General features: G+C 37.9%; 1 long non-coding RNA gene across 21 annotated transcripts in view; it reads left to right on the top strand.

The window, feature by feature from the left end:
* LOC137856525 (uncharacterized) overlaps window positions 1-23936 on the top strand; it is an 86846-nt gene that overhangs the window by 14201 nt on the left and 48709 nt on the right. For 15 of the 21 annotated variants that reach the window (XR_011096553.1, XR_011096544.1, XR_011096549.1 and 12 more), the window contains 6 exons: window positions 5781-5869; window positions 9880-9937; window positions 10169-14410; window positions 16952-17437; window positions 18896-19051; window positions 22941-23081. This is a non-coding gene — a long non-coding RNA (uncharacterized lncRNA). Of the gene's footprint in view, window positions 1-5780; window positions 5870-9879; window positions 9938-10168; window positions 14411-16951; window positions 17438-18469; window positions 19052-22940; window positions 23082-23936 lie in introns of all 21 variants that reach the window. The other 6 variants (XR_011096548.1, XR_011096545.1, XR_011096546.1 and 3 more) reach the window with 6 other exon arrangements.

A 23936-nucleotide genomic window follows, 5' to 3' on the forward strand; every position in this document is an offset into this window, starting at 1 on the left:
ATTGGACTAAGGGAGTTTGTATGTTGGCATTTTCTTATTAAAGAATAATGAATTTTAGAGCTTTAGTAATTCACCTATAATGAAGCTTGTGTAGAAGCATTTGAAACAAGTGTCTCCTTGAAGTAACCAGTGCACTGGCTGTCAGGATATTTCTGTGGAAAGTGGAAGGCTGAGGTTCAGGTCCAAGTCTGAATTAGGCCCTTGAGTGGAGTCTCAGGGAGCTTAGGCAAACATCTGAAGCACTGAGCTATTCTGGGATAAGTTTTCTCTTCTCCTTCCCTGCTCTCCCCCTGGCCTTTTTCTTCTTCCAAAATTTCCATTCAGGAGGTGAGAACATTTTCCTGAATAAAACATAATAGGAAAAATGTTATTACTGCAGAAAAATTGACTGCCTTGGTAAACTAGTGTTTCCTAATACGAAACATTTTGCTCCAAATTTCTTATTAGCACTCATCCATCCCTTCCTCTAACCCATTCTTTATGAAATCTTCATCAGCTTTCCTCTCTTCTCTCCACTTGCATGCGCACTGCATTTATTTCCACCACCCCCACATTTCCCTCCTCATAGCTTTCCATCACATCGCCTTTCAGCTCGAGTGGCTTCTCCCCACCTGCATAGGATGTGCTGGCCGTGCCCTGCTCTAAGCTACTGGACCTGGCAGGTGCCGGGGAGAGAAGCAGACATGGGGAAGAAAACAAGGGAAATGCTTCCAAGTCACCCTTGTACTGGGTTTGCATCCATCCTGTCCTTTGTGGGGGTCAGAGTGAGTTCAGTAAGGTGAAATCTTCAGAGATTTCACTTTGTAAAAACTCTTAGAAGTGGAAGCTATTTTTACCGAGCCTGTACTGAGGTGTGATTTTTTGTTATTTTTTTCCCCTCCCTATGTTTTACAATTTGGCCAACTGAAAGCATTTTCTGAGAAAGTAATAACAAGCAATCCCTGCTTTGAGTACAGAGCCATTCCTGTATTTCAAAGGCGAAAGGAAAGATCTTGAGATACTTTCCAGAGTAACTATGTCAGTGTGGAAAATGTTATCTTTGGGAATTAATTTTGCAACACTGTAAGCGACGTGAAAAGAGGGTCTTGTAACCAGAAGGATGTGGCAGCTTTGGGAACAGGCTGAACTACTTGTCCTGCCTGCAAGAACCTTTTGTCATTTATCATAAGTCTGTTGGGCAAAAGCTTCACACTGGAAGTCCAACAAAAAGAAATGTGAGATATACGTGAGATATTTATGTTACTTTAAAAAAAAAAAAAAAAAGCATCTCGTGATAGATCAAAATCAGTAGTAATAATAAGCAGTAATAGGTATTCTTTGACAGATGCAGAAATTTATTCTGTTAAACCCTAAGAACTTTAAAAACACTCCTGCAAGCTTGTTCTGCTTTATTTGCACAGAACAGTCTGCCCTGAAGAACAGGCTTTAAATCTAAATTGTCTCTCCCTCTCTGCTGCTAATATTTTAAGTCCCAGACTCCTCAGCTAGTTTTAGTTTCTTCTTTGATCTTAGTCAAGATAGGCAATCCAGAAACAGGTGTCCATTAATGTAAGAAAAAATGCACAAAGTTAGCTTCAGAATTGACATTCTAAGGGAATCTTTACATTGCTTTTTGTTTTACATGCTCAATTTGCTCTTCTGTGCCAGGCTGCAAACCCATTTTAACAGAGCAAAATTTTAAATTGCAAAAACACTTGCCATTTCCCGTCTGCAGCCAAGCTGATGTGGAGATACTGAAATCCTGCAAGGGCTGTGAGTCTCCTTGTACTTTCATCTGGACTGGATGAAAAGAGAAGTCTCACAAGAAAAACTTTTCTCCTGACTTACTGAAACAGTACAAACAAGAAAAGGCAGTGATGGTTTGGGTATGCCTCATACTGTGAGGCTGTGAGTCAGATCCAGCTCTGGCTGATCCTGCCTTGATTGATGGACATCGCAAAATTCTTATTCATTTGGGACTGAAGCAAATTGTTTGCTTATTAGTTCCAATGCGACCTAAATCTGGACTTTAAGTCAAAGTATAATTGAGTCCTAAAATTGCTGTGGACTTTTAAACTCTGATAGAATTGATGGAGTCTGAGGGAGCTCCACTCCTTCACGGGGGATGCTCTGTATCTTGCCAGTACTACCATTCTTTGAATGAATTGCTAACCTGAGCAGAAGACAAGAAAGTGATTTAAGTCAAATTTGCTGACCCTGTCTCTTCTGTAGCTTTAGCTTCAAATAATTTTTCAATAGTGTTTAAATTATATTTATTTATTTATTTGTTTATTCAATTTGATCTTGTTGTTTGGACTAGGTATGATGTTTTACATAGTAATTGACGGCTGATTTCCAGGGCACCAAGTATACTATTTTTAACTATACCATCCTCATAGAAATAAATCAAACAGACATCATTCAATAGTTATATTGTGCAAGAGAATATGCATTCACCTGGTCTGCTGGTGCTCTCTCCTGTTTGATTTTTTGCAGGGAAAAAAAAAAATCAAACAAAAAACAACAACCACCTAAAATAGTTTTAATCCTTTATAGTTACATTAAAATGATATGGCTGTCCAGCAGATAAATTGACTCCATTGTATCTGTTCTAAATTTATATATATAGCAAAGTTCTGCATGGTCATAAATGATTTATCTTTTGTATTTGGAGTAGAGTCATAATCATTCACTCTTTTTCAAGTCTAGTTTGGCAACTTTATCTCACTTGCAGTTTGCATTTCTGAAAGTGGAAATATATTCTGCAGCTTTTGATGTGTTGATTGGTAAGAAGGTAAAGACAGCTGCACACATGTCTCCAGAGACTTAGCTCAATGGCTAAATGAAGACCTCTAGTGCTTTCTTGTTAGCCAAGATAGATCTACATCCAGATGAACCAAAATTAGTCAATAGTGAAGGCTATAGGTTCATGTGATCAGAAGCCACAAATCAGTTTTCCCTAGGACTTAGTTATTGGCAGATAGCGCCTTAGGCTATGCCTTGCTGCCGCTTGCCTGACTGTAATTTTTCCCCTAGTGAAGTTTTTAAAGTCACATACTGAGACTGGAACAGTGATCTCCTGACAGCAAGGCTGTCACTGGCCTGTCAGATATCAATTGCTTATCAAACAAATTGTCTGCTACTTTAATGTACCTGGCCCCTCGCTATTAACAAAGCTTAAAACACTGCTGGTTTTTGTCCTGCTATTTACTGTGTTGGTAGCTGTCTGCTTAACTGCATACCTCATTATTTTGAGGTGATGTGGGCCAAATCCTTCCTTATCCTTCCTTCCCAAAACATTGGTAGAAACAAACCAACGTGATTTACACTGAAGGTGACTGCACATCATTGTTTATCGTGAAACCATGTCAGTAAGCTACCCTAAAGTTACCCCTTTAAGTAACCCTCAATTTTCTGCTGGAATCACAATCCTCGTCCAAAATGGTTTTGTTTCATAAGGGTTGGTTAACTTATTTATTATGTTGGCCTTGCATTATACACAACTTTACTATGGCTAAAATTAGGGGCAAAAATATGTTAGGAAATTTCATCTGAGGTTTTCAGGGAACTGGGAGGGTAACAGGGAGTAAAGTCACACAGCACACACAAGCCACAGATAAGTATGATTCCCCAATTTTATAGGTAGCTAAAACGAGTCTTGGAGAAGCTGCATTACTTCCTCACCCAGTGAATGAGTTGCAGACGGAGCCTAAGGGTTTTATTATCTACCCCTATTTGTAGTTACCAGCCAGTCTGTCTCCTCTGAGGATGAGTTACATGCCAAAATGGCATCCGTCGTGGCTTCTGGGCAGTACTCTAGCTGAATCAAATCACACCTTTCTCATTGCCGTTCTGCAAATAAAGGAAAAATTAAGGCCAGTAGAAGTAAAAGTAATTCTCCGATGAACTGAGTATATAAAACGTGCTCTAAAATTTCCAGCACCCTGCAGTGATGGTGATTAGTTAAAGAAACACCACAGCCTTGTTACTATCATATCTTTTAAAACCCTTTTACATTACACAAGGATGGCCTAAGAAATTAATTAAAATGTTGGACAATAACATAATCAGGGATATCTATATTTGCAGTCTTTTCTCTGTGCTTGCATACATCTTTTATCTGTCAAGTACAGCAAATAGCTAATTAGCCCCTTTTTAAGTGCTTCACTGCTTATATTGGAGCTATAGTCGTGCCCTAGTGGGATGGTTTCCAGGAAACCTGATACACATTCTCGGCTGAAAGAGCATGTGCCTATTCGTAGGCTGTTAAAAACTGTTAGAGATTAGAAAATGCTCTTCTAAAAAATTCAGTTGTTTGTATTCTCAGAACACATCTGGTTTGTAGAAGTTTTAGAGGTGGAGCAAGCCAAAATCTGGAGTCCCTACAAGGTTCTTACTCAGCAAAATTCTTGCCAATGGCAATAAGACAGTTACTAAATATATGTTTCAGGATATCACCTAATCTGTAAACAAAAAGGTAGGTTTTAATATGATGGTAATGACTCATTGTGTTAAATTCATGCAATCGATCGTGCAGTTTCTGCTTGGGCAAAACCCAAGTATAGTTGGATCTGAGCTAATATAATCTTTATCTTGACAAACTGCCATAAAAAAGATTAGCCAGTTAATGTGTTTACAGCACTGTGCATTAGTATTAAAGCAATAAATCTGATAAATAATCAAATCATCTTAGTTTCACATAATGATTAAGAAAATTGTGCTTACAGATTAAAGTGATGCTGGGAGATTCCACCCCCTCTTCTTTCTGCATTAAAATCTTTATAACAGAAAGGCCTCGTTGAGGGTTACTATAGCATGTAATGTCACATGCCATCTCTTGCTGACCACAAAAATAACTCAAGGCGCCACTCTGCTGCAATTAGCAGCTGTAAGATTATGATGTTTTGACACAGGTGAGGTGAAAACCTCCAAGCAGAGAGTGGAGATATGAGTTGCAAGACTATTCCTGCACTGAAGTACCACGTATTATTTATATGCCAAAAAATTTATAAGAAAGGACTTTTTACAAACTCCTGAAGTAAGTTCTGCCACCAATTAATTTGCAATGCTTTGTGTGAAGGCAGAATTTGACCACCATTATCTAAAGTTTTCTACCATTCTTTGCCTTATGAGTAAATACGTTTGTTTCCACTGCTCTACCTCATCAGGAGGAATCAATTATAGAATAAGATGATTAAATACCAACCCTCAGTTATGTCTTACTGTAAGGCTGTCTTTTATAGTTATGAGGTAGACTCTATCCCTCTATTCACCAATATTACCTTACCACGTGAGAGGAGTGGCTGAACCATGCACTGGGCTACTTATGGAGTAGTACACTGTGTATTTGAGAATAATTATCAAACATTTGTAAGTCTTATAGGCCCTGGGAAAGGGTGTTTTACAGGTATCAAACAAGTATTTTCTAAGATATGTATTTGAGAGGCGATTAGCATATAAACTACACAGCTTTTAAATGTAATTTGGGAGCAGATCACTATGTTAGAAATGTATAAAAAGGCTTTAGAGAGTAGCCTCATTCTTCCTTTTTGTGCTTGCACATTTTTCAAGACTATGCATTTACCCAATATGCACTTCTATAATAACTCTAACATTTTATTGTTTGTTAAAAAAAAAAAAAAAAACGCTGGAATTTGTAGCTACAACAAACAGCAAAGAGAAGTTAGGGCTAATATACCAATTAAGTTACTTCTACTGTAAAAGCCCTTATGCGCATTAAAGAGCACTTCCATGACTTTCAAAAATAAATAAATATATTTGCTGCTTGTTTTATTCCACAGATTTCCATACTATGTTTACCACCAGCCACAATGTGTGGCAGCAGAAATGCCCGTTTTGCAGACGTGTCCGTCAGGTGGAAGGTGCCTGGGTAAGAAGTCTTTGTGGCTGATGGTGCACTGCTTTGAGGTTCAGGAGGCCTGCCTCTGGTCTGATCTTTGTGTGTGATTTTTTTGGATGGCAGAAAGGTTAAGAGCTATATGCCCATTAAATGCTGTAATGTGACTCCCATCTTCTGTCTGTGCTCACTCTCATCTGCGTACATGAGCACACACATAACCGTACAAATATACCTACCCAGATGAAAGTCTGCATCGGCTTTGGTCCTATTGAATTTTCTGAAATGATTTTTTCATCTTGATGGGTTTTAGCATTAAAGTGAACAAGCAAAGCAGCACACTTCAGCAGTGTTGGTAGGAAGGAAGGAAGGAAGGAAGGAAGCGGGAGGGGTGTTTGAGAAAGGTAAAGTGCACATAAAACTGGATAAAGTCACCTGCTGCTCCTCATCATGCAACCTAAGAAATGTACAGGAATTTACAATGTACAAATGTTCTGCTTTATAACTACTGAATTTCATGGTTGCATATTTGCCACTTGTGAATTTGTAACTGGATATTAGCAATTTCCAAATGGCTTGGGATGTTTGTGCACACGTAGTACTTGAAAAGTGTGGTAAACGTATGTAGCAACCTGTTTATTCATTGCAGAGTGCACACAAGGAAAGAGAAATGCTAAGAACTGTCATGCAGTAAGCTTTCAAAGTGGCACGACCACATTAAATATGCAAGCATGAGCTGTTACGGTCCCCCAAACATTTCCATATGGATCTGATAGATGCAGTTATATTGTCCAAGTACAAGGTGAAAGCCAGAAGGTTATGGACAAGAAGATGATTTAAATGTGAATAAGCCATTAGAAACTACTGGAAGTACAAAACCAGAATTTTATTTGATCCCTTTGTGTTACCACATGCTAAATGGAATTAGATCCAGCCTGTGAGTGGTACTGGGATTAGACACCAGCATGTGAGAGGTAAAACTGCAGAATTAAAATAACCCCTGGTTTTATTCATCTCTTCTGAAACATGTCAAGTGTCACTTTTGTTGATTACCATAAAAACAGAAGTCACTTTCTTCTAAAAATATAAAAAACGTTATCCTGGTACTAAGTATTAGGTAACCAGAATGTAAGATATCACAGCTACTGTGTTCTGGAGTTATAAGCAGTGGTTGTGACACATTATTATTATTGCTACAGCTACGACTACTACTTACTTGTTGTTTGCTACAAACATGTTAGAAAACGTTTTTCTCTTTTGTGTTTCCTTAACAGCTAATACATCAGGGTTCATGTTTCTGCCTGGGCATCCTTGATCCCATCATACTGTCCTACCCTACTCCTCCTGATTTAACATTATTATATCATATATCCTATTATCATATGAATAGTCAGGAATAAAAAGGCAAAATTTAAAAGTATACAAAGTTTTAAACAGCATTAAAAACAATTAAAATAAACAAAAACAATGTTTTTCTGAAACACATTTTTCTAAAACAAATACAAACTTTTTACTTAGAAATATTATGGGATTTTTAAAAAAATCATCAGAAAGACAATTAGTTTCAAAATGTTAAAAGAAAAATCCTATTAAAAATAAACTTTAAATAAATGCATACTTTATGATGTATTTTTGATGTATGGTAAAAGGCCATAATTATTTGCTGTCTGAGAAGTTTGTGAATACTGATTGAACCAATGGTTAGCAGAGGGAGGTGTTCATTTTCCCTTTCCTTTAATAATTCCGTGCTCTTCCTTTCCATACGTTTGGGTTAGGAAGTTTGTCCCTTTTCAGGAAGACCTTTTGTTTGCAACCTGCTGCCAAATCCATCTGTATGCATCGTCTTTGGTAATATTGAGAGTTGTACCTTCCACAGTCTTTGGCACTGCATGATGAAGCGCTCTATTTATATTAAAATGAAGAAGTTCCTAAGGGAGACATAGAACAGAATGAAACAACAAACAGAGCTTTAGAGACTGAATGTGTGAAGTGACAGTGACAGCAAAATGGTAGCTTTTGTTACAGAGTGGCCCAAAGGGCTGCAGAAAGACTTATAGCATGAGCCACAGTGGTTTGAACTTGGCAGCTCTTACAGGCTTAAGTACTTGCCATGAGAAGATGTTTTACAATACAGAAGTTAATCAAATAATTTCTCAAGCTTGCACATCTTGATTTGGAATGTCATTGAAATAATATGTTGCATGAAGCTTTGCTATATATAAATTAAAGGAATTATTTTAACATTGAACCATATTTCTTCATTTAAATCAACACACAACTATACTGCAGTTTTTATGATTTACTTACTCTAGATAATAGGAGAGAAAAGACATAGACGTCACATTATACAGCAGCTAATGCCCTACTGTTTTCAGCTCAAGGGAAGGGAGAAAGTGAATTAAGCTGCTACTGAAATGTGCCCTGCAGGTCAATTTGAAGCGGGCAAGAGTGCTATAAAGTGGTTTATTGTGGCGGGGAAAGCTGTTAAATTGCCTGGAGGACTGGCTCAACATCATCGTGATGAGGGAAGCCGCGAGGTTGCTGTGCCCACTCTCCTAATGGTATAGGCAATCCACCTGGCCATCTGGAGGTATCAGGTGTGGGAGCAGGGAAAGGGCAGGAATTACTAAAGCTCAATTTTGCAGGAAAATGTTTTGTAAAGTATTTTTGTAATGGAGAAATAATGTCAAAACTGATTTCTTGATGAGAAAAGTGAGAGAAAGAGAGAGTAGAAGGCATTGCAAATTGATATTTTCTTTGGATGTTGAGTCCCTGGCTGGGCCAGAAGAGCAATACAGGTGAAGGAACATGGTGCTAGCAGAAGGGAAGAGTTAAGAGTTGAGCATCTGTGAAGAGAAGGGGCTTTTACTTGTTTTTGTTGTCAGTGTGTAATTCACATTTTACACAAAGGCAATATTTGTTATCCATCTTCTCCAGGACGTCAATTAGCTAGTTAAAACTTGCCCCTTAGTACCAGAGGGAGAGCCTGGGTTTCTTGCTGGTTCCAGCCTGACATTCCCAAATCATAACGGCATATTTTCAAGAACTTATTTTCGGTTTCAACATCTGCTGCAAAAAGAGGGCACCATCTATTGGAAATAAATAAAGTGGTAGTCAGATACTCTAATGAACAAACTTGTTTGGGAAAAAATTAATTGTTCCCTGTGGATATAGACCTGCAGATGCTGATACCACTGCGAGGGAGGAAAGATCACCTTTTACAAGCAAAGACATGATTTATCCCATTCCTAGCCCACAGGAAGTCAAGCACAGGGCATATCCTTCAAGTCTTTATTTTTTGAAAATCATTTCCATAGAAAAAAAATGAAACAAAAGTTTGAAACATCTGAAAGCACTTTCTGCCTTTTAAATTGATTTTCCACTTTTTTTCTCTTCTCTTCTCTTCTCTTCTCTTCTCTTCTCTTCTCTTCTCTTCTCTTCTCTTCTCTTCTCTTCTCTTCTCTTCTCTTCTCTTCTCTTCTCTTCTCTTCTCTTCTCTTCTCTTCTCTTCTCTTCTCTTCTCTTCTCTTCTCTTCTCTTCTCTTCTCTTCTCTTCTCTTCTCTTCTTCTTCTCTTCTCTTCTCTTCTCTTCTCTTCTCTTCTCTTCTCTTCTCTATTGAAAATATCTTTCTTGCAACTGTTGTTACAGAGGACAGGAGTTATGAAAGTCCAATAGGAAAAGTTTTCCAGAAAGAAAAGCTCAGCCTCACTTTTCGGGACCCAGTTCAAGACTATCTACCTTAGGTCATGTTATCTGATACATTAGCACCCCTACCACAGAAAATTTGCACTTAACAAGTATTTCTGTCAACACCTACTCAGGCATCCTCTACTGCTGAGCTCCCTCAGTATCTCTGGCACTTGCCATCACTCTGTGATTTTGCAGGAGTGTGACAAGCTGTGCTTTGTTGCTACTGCTCTTTGTTGCCTCTGAATACTGGGAGGAGAATAAAAAAGGAATGTGAGAGGGGAAGATTTGGATATTCATTTCCAAATTATAGAGTATGTTGTGCTTTTTTTTTTTTTTTCTTTTTCCTTTACAGCCAAGAATAAGAGAGTTGTGAAGAGATTTGGGACTGTGTAAATAAACTCTGAGCAGAGGTAGGTCTGCAAATTATCCATGAATGGCAAAGTTTGAAGAAAATCTACTTCTGCTCTAAAAAGGCTTCTTTCCACATCGGTTTTTGGTCATGGAATATGTGCATCATTTTAAACACGTTTTATTTCATCATGATTTCCAAGCTGTTTTAGTAAACCAGTTTTCTTTCCTATCCTGTTCCCACTCCTCATCAAATTTGATCAGGTTTTGTATTAAAATTCTACCATTAACAGATCACACGTGAGGGAGACTTGAGATATTTTTGATACATCAACCACTCAAGAGCATGGATTTGTTTCTGCTCCTGGGGATTTCTGTGAAGTCACCTGGGCTGAAATACTCCTTTAAGTCTGTTTTTGAGCTGTCTGCTTTCAAACTACCTGAGACAACAGAGGTAAAAATTTAGATAAACATAGAACTGTTGGATTTTCTCTCCTGGCAAAGCACTGTGGAACAGGTACTCCTTTTATTTCCATGTATTTACAATTATTTTTCCACAGAAGCAAACTTCTCTGAGCTACTTGAATGTCTTGGAACATAGCCTTGCAATCTTAACCTGCTTTGGCTGCAGTACAGCTTTAGTTTCTCTGGCACCCATTTCTGGCTTTTCCTGGTAGAATGAACACCTGTAACAATGAAACAGACAAATAAATAACATAGTTTGGTAATTGGCCAAACATAAATTAGGCATTTCAGAATAGACTAGGAAAGATAGCAAATCCATGAGGCTACTGCTTATTTAGTCAAACACAGGTAGAAATTAAAAGGAAAGATTTTTTTTTTTTCATGTGTTCACTAGGTTTCTCAAGGATGATTATGGAGCCTTAAAATGTGCAGCCATAAACAGCAGAATATCACAGAGATGCCCCCACCACTGCCATTTTGGGTTAATTCTCCAGATTTCCCAGTCTGGCTAATTCAGCTAGCAGGAAAAAATACTGTGGGATTTCCCCTTTGTGACCTATAACTGTGAATCAGACCCCAGTCCTCAGGTACCAGACTCCTCTCACTACAGAATATTTGTAATGAGAAAAAAAAAAGAAAAAAGTTAAAAAAAAGAAGTGCTGTGTTTACTGATCACAGTGCCATGTACAATTGTTTATATATTTTTGAGGTTTTAATCAATTAGTCATAAAACTCAATGGGAAATACTGTATGCTTTGTCATGATTAAAATTCTTGAGACAGTAGCATTAAATGTAAATGACACTATGTAACAGTAATTACATATTATTGCTTAGATCTTCTGCTAATGTAAATTCAAATAACTGTGTTTGAGGCCATGTTTCTCTAAGTCACTCTGTAAAGATTTCAAGTAAGAGAGATCAATTTTAATTAAGCACATGTTTTAGAGATCATGTGAAAGTGGAGACAAAAAAAATATATTTTTTTTTACTAACAATTTATTGAATATATTGTAGAAGATTAAGATTCTGTGTTTGTTGATTAGGCTTTTTATGATGTTACAGAATTTGGAATTAACAAAGATCAAGAAAAAGCTAATTTTTATCTGTGAAAAAATGCAAGAATAAAGAATTCAAAGGTACACTTAAAAGAGACAGATAAAGCTATGTTTGTTCAATAACTGAAATAATTCATTGACTACACTTGATAATGTAAAACAGTTTATCTAAACTGTACTAGAGTTGACAGTAGAAATATTTAAACGACAAAACAATGGTTTCTTCCAGAGTGGGTCAACAGTTTAGTGTAACTGTGAGTTTTATAATGTATCAGCTTTTACCTGTTCTAATTATCCCATCAAACAAATCGATTCTTCATTTCATAGCCATAGCACAACTCCAAGAAAACACTGAGGGGAAAAAAAATAAGATTCCCATCATGTAAAATGAATTTTCAAAGAAATAAAGAAAGAAAAACAAACAAACAAACAAACCAAAGAAACAAACTAAAAAATAAAATCAAATAACAAAAAAAAAAAAAAAAAAGGAGCCAGAAGTTTTCCACCTGCAGCGTGCAAATGACAGCAGGCTGAGCAGTTTCTCTGTATCACTGCATGCTTCAGTGCTTTGTTGCCAATATGTCTGAAGAAGTGGATCATCCCAGCTTTCTTTCTATGTGGGTTGATTAATGATCTTGGTCCTTCAACCTAGGGTAAGTAAGCTTGGAAGCAGATGGAGTGGAGAACGTTTTCTAGTGCATGGACACCAGCAGCAGGGCCTCCCCTGGCCTTTTCTTCTCTTCTTGCTTGAAATATCTCTTTGCACCCAATGGCCCACAAAGCTCATCTCAGAAGACCCTCGGCCCCTGCGTCTTGCTTTTGCTCTCAGGATCATGTTGATGGCCAAAAGTTTTTGTGAGCAATATTGTAGAATATGGTCCATGCCTATGGACTTTTCATTGTCAGACTTCTGTATTACATTTCAAAATTTGGAATTACTGCATATCAAGAGAAAGCAGATTTGCAACATATCCAAGGTATACCAGGTTTAGTTCCTTCCTCTAGAAAAACAGTGGAAGAGAAATTTCAACACACTTTGATTCACCAAGTTTTTAACTGCGTTGTAACCATTACATATAATATACCTGGCCAGACTGACCAGCTTGGTCACTAAAGGTCACTAGGTTAAGGAAATGTTTTGTACCATGTTGTGAGGAAGGCTGTGTTTATTTTTGTGTAAGCAGATATGCTCCTGTTGCTGTTTTGATTTGAAATTTATCAAATGTTTTTCTCAGAAGACCTGAAAGAGAGATAAGGAGATACTGTATGCGATGACAGGCCAAATTTGCCTCTTTGCTATAAATAATCATGGTAAGAAAATTAAGGTGCAAAACCATGCCTGCTGTAATTGTTGCATACTTATTAGAAGCTTTCCCTTTCCATATTCTCTGGGTATTTGTTGCCCATGATAATGTGAATACTTAAGGGGAAAGTGTAATTAGCGACTGTGTAGTTCATTCAGTAAACATTTCTGAGCTGTTTGATGTGACTGAACTGAGCGTCACATATAATTTTACACTTTTATCCTACCAGGCAACTGACAGGTCTCTAATCTCAGTCTCAGAGCTTTCACTCTGCTTGAACTTTGCTTCATAGAGGTCATTTTCCAACCACTTGGGAGCAGAAGCCACGTCCGTTAAATCCCACAGAGTCGATAGATGCGATAATAGCTTTAGGCACATTTTCTTAGAACTCAGGGGAAAAGACAATTTCAATAAATGTAAAGCTATACTATCTACAATCTGCAGAATATGTAAGCAAATCGTGTAGGAGCACATCTTTCTTTTACTTCCTGGTGAGAAACTCTTTAATGATAAGGCATATTTGTTTGTTTTCAGTATGAACATTTGATAAGGGCAAAAAAGTCGTGTGCAATGCTGTAAGAAAAGAATAAAGGAGGGAGAATGCATGAGGGGAAATGAGCAGCAAAATATTCCCTCAGGTTTGGATTGTCCAGATTTTATTAAATAGTCTAATACATACATGTATTTCTACCCTTGGTGAAAGGCAGGTGGTAATAGGGTGTGCGTGTGGTGGTCTGTCCATCATATTCCATATAGGAAGGGAAGCATTAGATCAACATACAAACTAGTGGTAGGACAAACGCAGAGACCTAGCATGTCTAAATACATGCTGCTAGCATGCTAAATAGGCTTGTGTACATAATGCTTTGATATATTTTACATCGTATAGATCACAGCTCATCAAAACAAGCTCACAGGTTATATCTGTCAAGATAATTAACAGACAATTCCTCTGTAGCAGATGTCTGAGATAAGTAGGAAAGACAATCTCTTCCCCTGACATGGCATCAAAGGGGAAACAACTGATGTTAAAATAAAATGTGAGTTATTTCAATTTGATCGTAGATACCTAATATAAAAATTACCCCCCCTCACACAATAAAACAAAAAATCCCTGCTTGACTGTCAAACTCTCATACCGAGATTGAAAATAAACTTTCAAATTCTTTCAACATTTTTTTGTATTCTTTGATTTTTTTTTCCTTGATATATTTGTGGTGTAAAGGAATAAATCTTGAAAGTAAAGTATCCCCTCCAGCAAAATATTTTACTCCATTTGCCTTGGAGAATTCCACTGCAGGGGAAAGAAAGGGAGAAAAAAAAAAAACAAAAAACAAAAAAAAACAACTTGCAGAGTAGCTGGAACAGCTTCAAATTCAATAGCCTATGAGATTTTCCTTTAAATGATCTTTCTAAATATAACAGTTCAATAGGTCAGTGGTCAATATGAGTGTTATCTGCCAGCTAGAGCTATTAATTTCTGCAACACTGTTTCAGACGCCAAATGTTAACCTAATGTTTTATACACCAGCTTTCTCACACATATGCTTAAATGAACATTATGCAAGCACTATGGAAGATGTGGTGCCAGTGTTCCCATATTAAAGTACAAAATAGCTGCCAAATCACAATATGGAATTATTATTTTGTTTTCATTCTTTCTAGGTCCTTTGAGGAATGGTCATCCTGAACGGAAGGATGTTTCCAAAGGTGAGGTGAGGATTTGTACAGCTTTTTGACAAAAGTGAGAGAGTTATTTAGAGTAATTCGACTCCATGCAAACTCACAGAAAGACTTGAAAAGCATCCAGAAGTATCTGTATGGTAGCAAAAGTTTGAAAGCTTGAAATTATGGACTGGAAAATGTTTTAGGCCCTGGAAGAATCACAGAATTGTAGGGGTTGGAAGGAACCTTGAAAGATCATCGGGTCCAACTCCCCTGCCAAAGCAGGTTCCTTAGAGCAGGCAGCCCAGGTAGGCATCCACATGGGCCTTGAATATCTCCAGAGAAGGAGACTCCACAACCTCCCTGGGCAGCCTTTTTTCACATCACACAGACCTTCCTCTTCCTTTTGATCTTTTCAATGAGCTCCTTGCTCATCCACTCAGGTTTCCTACCCTGTTCCCCAATTTCCTACTCTTAGGGATGCACCAATCCTGAGCTTGGAAGAGAAGAGAATGGATCAGGAGCCGACTCTGGCTGTTGCAGCAGCTCCATCAAAGGCAGTGCTGGGAGGAGCTTTGCTCTGCTCCGGGCTTCCAGGGCTGGGCTGGGCTCGATGCAGGACCTGTGGCATAGGATGGACCCCTGAGACCTACTGATCAGAAAACACAGAGGTGAACCTGTGTTAACCTGTTGTGCCATGTGCCTGAAATTAATACCTCCTGAGGGAACAGAGGCTGGACAGCTAGTTATGTGGTATGATTTGGCTAGACAGTCTTATTTTATGTGTTTCAGTGGTGCTGCTAGAACCCAGAAAAAAGTTCTGGGAGAAAACATCATTGCAGAAGAAGAGAGAGAAATCACCATCACAGAAGCCAGTTAAAGTGAGGAAAAGTGCTCCAAAGGCTTGCTCCTTGTGGTACTGATGTCAGTTATCCTGTTTTGAATCAGGGCTGCTGAGTCAATTTTTCTGTTGTAGTACTTGTGGCTGCAGTCAGTGCATATTTGCACCTCCCAGATCCCAGAAGACCTTATTCTTGTCTTTATTTCTGTCTTTTGAGTGACAACTTGATTTAAGCAAGCTAACACCTCTGCATCATTGCACCAGATCTGTTTTCTTCTTCTCAGGCTAAGATCTTGGGTTGTTTCCTCTTGCCATTTCCTCTTAAATATTTTGTCATCAGCTCTGGTACAAAAATCACAACAGTTTATGTTTTCTCTTGCCACTACCTCCTATTTCAGTTGCTACAGGCAAGACACACTCCCATCTATCAGTCAGGTTTACTCACTCCATCCAGCTTATCTCAAGGTCCTCTCACTCAAGCTATGTCTTAACCCAGAAGATAATATTCTTCCTGATGTTTTAAGCTGTGGTCTTTGCTTCACTCTTTCACCTCCCCAGATTTAATTCTCATCAGGATTCTCATCAACTGTCGGTTTGATGGCCATGTTTTCTTGCTGTGTGTGCCTCTGCCTTTTATGCATACCTACCTTGACAGCACTATTGTAGAAAAGTCTTCATCTTATATGCCAGGTTTTGATGTACTGTATGAATAGTGGAAGCCAATCTAAAGCTATTTTTTAAAGTCTTTTATTTGCTTAAGCAATTCTTATGTACGGGAAACTTAGTATGGGTGATTGATTTATTAATATCACTTTGTTGGTACATGCTTAGAATTTATTGTTCTCACAACATATCCCATGTACGAATAATAAATATAACCTAAATAATAACAGACTTACTATTTTTACAATCAGTTTATGTCTCCATGTGATTCTAATAAGAAGAGCCCAGGTTGGGAAAGAAGACATGAAACTTTATTACGTCTGCACTCTAATCCTAATCCTCCAATGCAGAGTAAAATCCATCCATGCCAGAAATGTCATACGGAAACCAGAAACCTTCATGCTTTTACTGCTGCTGTCCCAGATGGAGATATATATGCAAACACTGCTGAGCTCAGAATTATGGTCCATGACCAGAAGTAACTTTCATGGCGCCAGAGGACCCTTTTTGCCACAGAGGCAGGTTTAAAATGTTTATGCTTTGTTTGAATGTATGTCTGATGATAGCTCTTAAGCATTGCACTGCCATTCAGGGATGCCTGGGAAGCAATCCTCTTCTACTTTAGTCAAATTCTTTATAGCAGAAATGTATTGAAGAAGGATTTTTTGTTGGCTCATCATTTCTCCCAGGCATTTTTTACTTACGTGGCCCATTTAAGTTACCTGGTAACTTGCTATTATGGATTGGTATGTAAAGATCTCTATATAACTTGAAGCTTGGGAGAAAAGCTTTCTTTATAGAGGTTTACCATTCTTTAAACAGTAAGTAATGCTAATTATTTATATCACATAAATTAATAGCCCTTTTGGACTTGTTGCACTGCATTAGATAAGTAACTTTCTTGCACCAAAGTATCTAAGTAGCAATTTACATGGTAAATTATGTTAATGGTTTCAAGAGCTTGAAACCATTTCCAAAATATGTTTAAACAAAATCCTTACTTATCATTAAACTGAAAATAAAAACAAAGTGTTAGACACAATTAATTAATTAATTGAATTGTTAAATTTTATTTTTTTCAGTTGATGAGCTCCTCAAAATGGCCACAGATACACTCTTCTGTCTCCAAGCCTAAAGTGACCACAGGTAAAATCATTTTCTCTCTAAAAAGCTGGTCAGTACAGGAGTTGAAAAATGTAAAAATGGTTTCTATAGCATAAAAGCTGAGTGCAAATCTACAAATGGGATCAATCTGCCTCACTCCTGCTACCTTAATCCAGCACCTCAAGAATCAATGTTTCAAGTCAATCCTTCCAGATGAGGTGCTGATTGACTTCCAGGCACTTCCAGAGGTAGGAGTAAGGTTGCTTTTGAAAATGAAAGGCCGGTCTCCACAAAGGAGTAACTTTATCTCACGTAAAATACTAAAAAAGCACTTTTCTGTCATGGCAGAATGTAGAGGACTGTGTGTCTGTGGTTCAGGCAGAAGCTCAGCATCATCACCTCCTCTGCCAAATCTTCCTGCCTTTTGTCATGCCAAATGGATGATGACTCTATAAGAGAATTGTGTGAGTAAAGGGTAGAGTTAAGCAATATGACTCTATTATGTCCTGTCATTTCTGATTAATCTGATTCTCTCAAGATGGAAATACTACAAAATACTAGTTTTTGAACATTCAATGCTGGGGATATTAATAAAGCTATTAACCTAGTAGGAAAGAAATAGCAAAAAATGCCAGGAATGGAAAAGAAATCTGTCAGGTGCATTCTAAAATACCCATGTCAGTGATTGAACAAGCTTTGAACAAGATTGAACAGTTCTTCCTGATTTGTTAAAGCTTTGCATTTTTTGCCATAAGCAGCTATATATTGCTGGTACACAGCCTTCTGGAACATATGTGATTATCCTGTAATTTTTCTCTTCTGCAGTTTGTGCAGATCTGTGGATATCACTGTGCTGGACTGTGGATATCACTTGAAAAATTCATCTACAGTGAAGCCACAATGGTCACAGAAATGTTGTGCTTCCCCTATGTTACCTACCTATCTGTTACCACCTTTTCAAGAAAGGCTGCATTAAAAGTCTTTCTTTAGGAAGGCCAGTAGTCATATTTTCTAATGGAGCTAAAACCAGATTTTTCTAAAGCATATTGATTCCTGTCTAGGGTGGGGCAGCCTTGCAATGGAAAATGTATCATTAAGAATATATTACATCTGGACAATAATCTTCAGGTACCTGTAAAGATCAGAGGGATGCCAATATGATCTTGAGCTCTGAATTGGTGTGGTCTCTGTGGAAAAGGTGGATAGATAGTATTTGTGTAGAGACTACACAAAATACTTGGGGTTTAGTATTTAATGCTAGCAGATTGTGCTAAATGTACTAGGAAGGTAATCTTTATGTTGGCAAATCCAGAATCATTTGGCACCATAACTCTCCTCAAGTGTGACATCCTGCCCTCCCAGCAGACCAAAAGAAGCTGAACAAAGAAGAGCAGGGAGTCAGGAAAGTTAGTTTTTCTGTGCTGCTCTCTCCTACCTACAAGAAATATTCATTTACAAAATGCATTGGCTAGCTGTTTGCTTCTCTTTCTCCACAGGATTTAAGGTAAAAGATGCAGCCTGTGCCTTCCCTTACCTGGATATTTCTCCCTGGTGTGGGCAAGGTATCCTGACAATCAGTATAGCTGAGAAAGCCTTTGAATGAGGCTCAACAGAGCACTTTCCTTCATTAGCTGTCTTGAAAGCAAAACAAAGGAAATCCATCCAGATCTTTAGCCAATCCTGCTCAAAGAGAGCAAAGCCTTCAAAAAGCCCTATGGCTGAAAAAATGTTGTGATGGCTGCCAAGTCAGGCACTAAGAAGTTAGTAAATATTAAAATGGAGACTTCCTTAATATAGTTCTTTCATGCATGTAATTGGGATTTAGCTTTCAACTGAATAAACACCAACTGAGAATGCAAAACGTTATTATTTTTGTTATCTCATTACTGTAATATTTTTCTTAAGAACTTTTATTCATTCAGTGCATGGGATATGTTGTGCTCTGGAACACAGAAAAAATGTATCATGGAGGATCTTGGCCAGAGGCCCCTCAGTTCACTTCAGGCAAAAGTTGTCCCAGGATTTGAAGTCATCCATCTGATGTTACAATACTCACTCCAGAAAAGCCAAGGAGAAAAGTAAGAATGCTTCTTCAGAGAAGGGTTTGAATGATTTTCAGTGATTGCTTAATGTTTTATAATAGTTCTGTAATAGTTCCATATAATAGTGTTGTATGATGTGATCAAGGGCCTGAACTGAACCACCTGGCATCATTATATCTTAGATATAATACAAATGCACATCTTAGATATCCCAAATGGAGATATCAAAGTGGGGCTGGTGCAGATGACCCTGAATGGAGGGAAGATCTGAGTCTTTCTGCAACAACCTGATGGTTACTGTTCTTCTGCTTCATGACGGGAGTAAGTGAATGGAAAAAGTTGGCATGAGCAGTTTGATTTTTGTTTTAAGGACAGCAGTCAATTATGTGATTGAGTTTTCATGAGGAAAGTACTGACTTTGTCAAGCTTAATACGCCCAGGGATATTAAGCCAAACCCTTAAGCATGGGCTTCTATTACTCCCTGCAGACAAGACTGGCACAATGTCTTCATCTTCCTTTGTTTGCCCTCACAGTAATCCTGGCTGTGGTTTCAAGAGGTGGTTTCACTTTGCTCATCAAACAGTCCTCAGAGACTAGTGGCAGTGATCATGGCAGAATACTTTGGACTAAGTTCATGTATGGCTTGCCTCTCTCTTGTTTTTTGGTGATCCATGAATAATAGAATTTCCTGTTCTCTCAAATTCTCTTTTTAAACAAGGCAATTTATCTTAACATAGGCAACAAAAGAATGTAAAGTGTGGTGGGGTGTTGTTGTTGTGTTCAAGTTATTATCTAATTCTCATATTGTTAGTTTAGTGGATGTAGGCTTCAACTAAATTTAAAATCTAGGCAAAAATATTTCTTGAATGTTAGTGTTAGGATTGGAATTGTAAAATGGTTTTATTAAGACAACAGCTTTCAGTCACAATTTCAAATTTCCAGACTACCCAAAATGTTGGGGGTGGGGGGAAAGGGAGGGGAAGATAAAATGCCGGGAGGAGGATTCTCCACTTTTCTAGTAACAGGATTGAGTAAACAGTTGCATTTTTCTGTGTGCTCATAACTATGTTTTCACATAAATTCCTACACTAAGTTTCTGTTTTCTAACAAGCAGTTTTTAAAGTGTTTGAAATATAAATACCCAACACATTTAAATGAGACACATAGCCTTTCCAGTGGGTTCATTTTGCTTTGAGGCAGGTCTTAGATCAATTTCACTAGCACTGAGCAATCTTGGGAATAGCATATCCTCTGAGAACTGGAAAACATTGATTTATTTTACATGTCCAATTAGTTCCGTAAATTAAACGACTGTATTCAGGTATGTACTACAGCACTGCTCTTTTCAAAGGTGAAGAACCTGTTTACAGCTTGTGAGAATACGACCTTAATTCTAGGGGGCCTAGTTTAAAGTGGTTGAAGGCCACTGTAAAGGTTCCCATTGATATTGTCAGGTTCTGGGGCAAATTTGTGGCATATATATGTATATATATTTTAAAAAAAATATAAAAGTATATTTACATATATTTAAAAAATTATGAATCCTGTGTGGCTTTGTTACTGTTTGCTTGCTTGCATGTCTAACTCCATGGAAACATTTTTGCTGGTTTTGTTAGTCTGTTTTCTTTAGATGTGGGTTGACTCTGTCTCATTAAGTGCCTGAACAGTGGCAACATCAAACAATTACGCCGTAACAAGAGGCAGTGTCAGAGGTGTAGGAATGTGTTGCACCTTAACATTTCCTTTCCCCTTTGAGGATAATTTCTGGTGGGGTTTTGTCGGTGTAAGAACATGCATCCAGCTGCAGATCAAGCCAATCAGCCTCCTCCGTGCCAGGCCAAGCAGAAGCAATTAGCAGCGCGGCACTCGCGCTGTGAACACCGGGGTGTGTGCAGGCTGTGGCCTCGTCCCTGGCTGATTGCCCCGAGCCGCGCTGCTGCTCGTGATGCAAATTGTGTCTGGTCCCCCGGTAATCGGGATCAGCGCTGCCTCGTTTGCCCACTCGCTGCTCATGGCCCCTCTACGCCGCGATAATGGTTTTGGTGGGCAATCAGGGAAGATGCCTTCTTGACTCATCTCTCATAATAGATTGTCCTCCTCAGGCAAAATTGAATAACCCCCGACATGGCCTGGAGGCAAGCAGTACGAATTCAATAAGTCTGCAGGGTCAATGTCCTGATATTTTTGGCAAGCAAGTAATTATTCTGCACTAACATTCAGTAATAGGAGTAGGAAACTGCTGGAGACACCTTCCTCCGTACCCAGAATAGCCACCTTAATAGGATATTGCTCTAATAAGTATTTCTGTCTCATTCCAATGCCCCCTGCCTTCAGGTTTGCTTTTCATGCACATTTCATGTACATATTCTGCAGAGGCTTTTTACCAACAGCATCTGTGGGAAAGTTTAACAACTTCACTGTCTGTTGTTTAATATTTTCCACTTTTATGGGTTACAGTTGTGCTGTCTATTTGCTTTTACTGATTTGTGAAAGATTTATTATAAACCAAATACAGCTGTTCTGTCCTTTCATAAACTGAAACTATTTTGGCAAAACCTATTTTCCACTATGAAAATAAATTTTAAATTGCTTCCCTCACCCATCTTTCCAAGCATGAGCATCCAGTTGTTATTCAGTGGTGCAGAATAGGTGCCAGGGTGGTTGTAGGCTCACTTAGGGGGAAGAAAATGCCTATGCTTCAAAAATAAACAGCAGAAATGATTTTTCTCTCTCCACCCCTCTTTTCCAGGGGATTTAATATTATGATCTGAAGATCTCAAAAGTTATGAATTGTAATACAAAAAAACTCAACGGCAGATTTAAGCCATTTTTTGCACTCTGATTTTGCATTTATACTGAGGAGTTATACACATTTTTTTTCAATACTTAACCTTTAGCTTAAACTGATACTATTATCAGCTTTTTAACATACTTATATATTTTCCTTATGGAGCTTAAAATAGCCCTCTGCTTACTCTGAAAGGGCACACATCTCATTGTACCTCTTTCCACTCTTAAAATTTGGACAATTGTAATTCTCCCTCTCATTTTGAAAGAGAATATTAAGTTCTAAACTCTTCAACAGAATTTCTTTGCTGATTAAAATGCCCTTTCCCCTTTCCTAATCTGGTGAAGCTATAATTTTGCATTTTGTAAAGAAGCAGGAAAGAGAAATATAGAGATTCTTCATGAATACCACTGCCTCAACCTAAGTTGTTTGTTATTTTCTCCTTTTTTTCTTCTTTTTTTTTTCTTTTTTTTTTCTTTTTTTTTTTTCGTCTAGAATTAAATGTGTTTTACTGCATGGAAACTATTGCTTTATTCATTGGAAAAAGGCTTTATCTCTTCTCTCTCGAGAACAGTGCACATGGAGTAATGAAGATCCTTGTATAACAGCAGAATAAGCACTTTCTAAGACTGATTGATGATTGATTAACGTAGGACTGTCTCCCTGTAGCTGCTCATCACTGTGCTTTTTGATGAGCAGCATGCATTCCCAACATGAGAAAGTTGTTTTGATCTGTACTGGTCTTGTTTACTAGCTGGGACAAAACCTAGGTTGATATTGCTCGTTTTCAGCTGCTGGTGCTGATTTAGAGCTCAAGTATATAAAAAATTCCTGTGCTAATAATAGACCCTTTTTTTTTTCTTGTGAAATACATGTGATTACTGGTGCTGTTTACTGTCTTGCACCAATAGTGATTGTTTTTCCTTTCTCCAATGCTTTTAAAATGCCATTTGTAATGCAGCTTCGATATGATTTAATTTACCATTGGAATGTTCTCCTCATTACTGCCTTGACAGCCCAGTGTAAGATCCATCTCCACTTGTTCATTTGCCAGCTGGGCTTCATAAAGCATTCTGCTTCAGCCTTTGGCTCATGGAGAGATGTTTTTTTCACTAGTACAATGTTACCTTTTCTAGTGTTCCAGCCAAAGCTCCCAAGATTCACAGTGCTTGCGCTAAAAACTTACAAATGCACATATTTGGACCAGGAAAAGATTTCTGTCTGTGATTCTGTGATTGCAAAAGAGGAATGGTTTTCTACAGAGATCTGAACCATCGGTAAGTGCAACAAGAGAGGGATATAATTCATGGAAATAAAACAATGGGATTGTTCTGGACTAGTGGTGGTGGGTCCTTTAGGTGCAGCTCCACGTGTGTATCTTGGACCCCTCTGTAGTATGTAAAGCAAAAGCCATCATTTTTAGGCAGAGCAACTTACTGATTTCAACTTCTGCTCCAAAAATGCGAAGATCTAAAGAAAGAAATACACTTTCCTCAATAGAGAGGTCCTCTAAGTAAGGCTGTCATCATTGTCTATGGTCAGAAAAAAAAAAAAAAAAAAAAAGATGATGCTTAAAATGTGAAATGTTCTTTCTGAACCTTTTCAGTTTTACATACCAAAGATATATTGAAGTTCTATCTATGGCTGGTGATTTCAATGAAATTATATCAATGTCTTCATGCTGTGTGGAAATATTTCACTATTTGTATATAAATGCGTACATGTGTACCTGTACACATACAGTTGTGTCAATCTGTTGTTATGTCTTTTCTTTTGTGAAGTAAGACAAGGCTGAAAAAGTGTTGGCAGTTGTAAAGCACATGAATACTGAACACAGAGCTTATAAACAATCTCTGAATTTACTGTTCTGACCTTCTTACGTTTCTATTTTGTGCTTTCCAGAGCCTGTTGAACACTTATGTATATGTACCCCATTTTCCCCCAGGCTTTAGTTCTAAAACAGTTTAAATATAATAGATAAAAATTAGGACGTGATCCTGTTAATCCTTATTTACTAGACATGCTTTTATTTGCCTAAATTTTCCCATTGATAAATGAATGTGTCTGCAGTGCTTTGAAATACCTTTGCGATATCGACCAACGTATCTACTCATTAGTGGAAAAGATACAGG

This window comes from Anas acuta, chromosome 4 (assembly GCF_963932015.1).
Source record: "Anas acuta chromosome 4, bAnaAcu1.1, whole genome shotgun sequence".
NCBI lineage: Eukaryota > Metazoa > Chordata > Aves > Anseriformes > Anatidae > Anas > Anas acuta.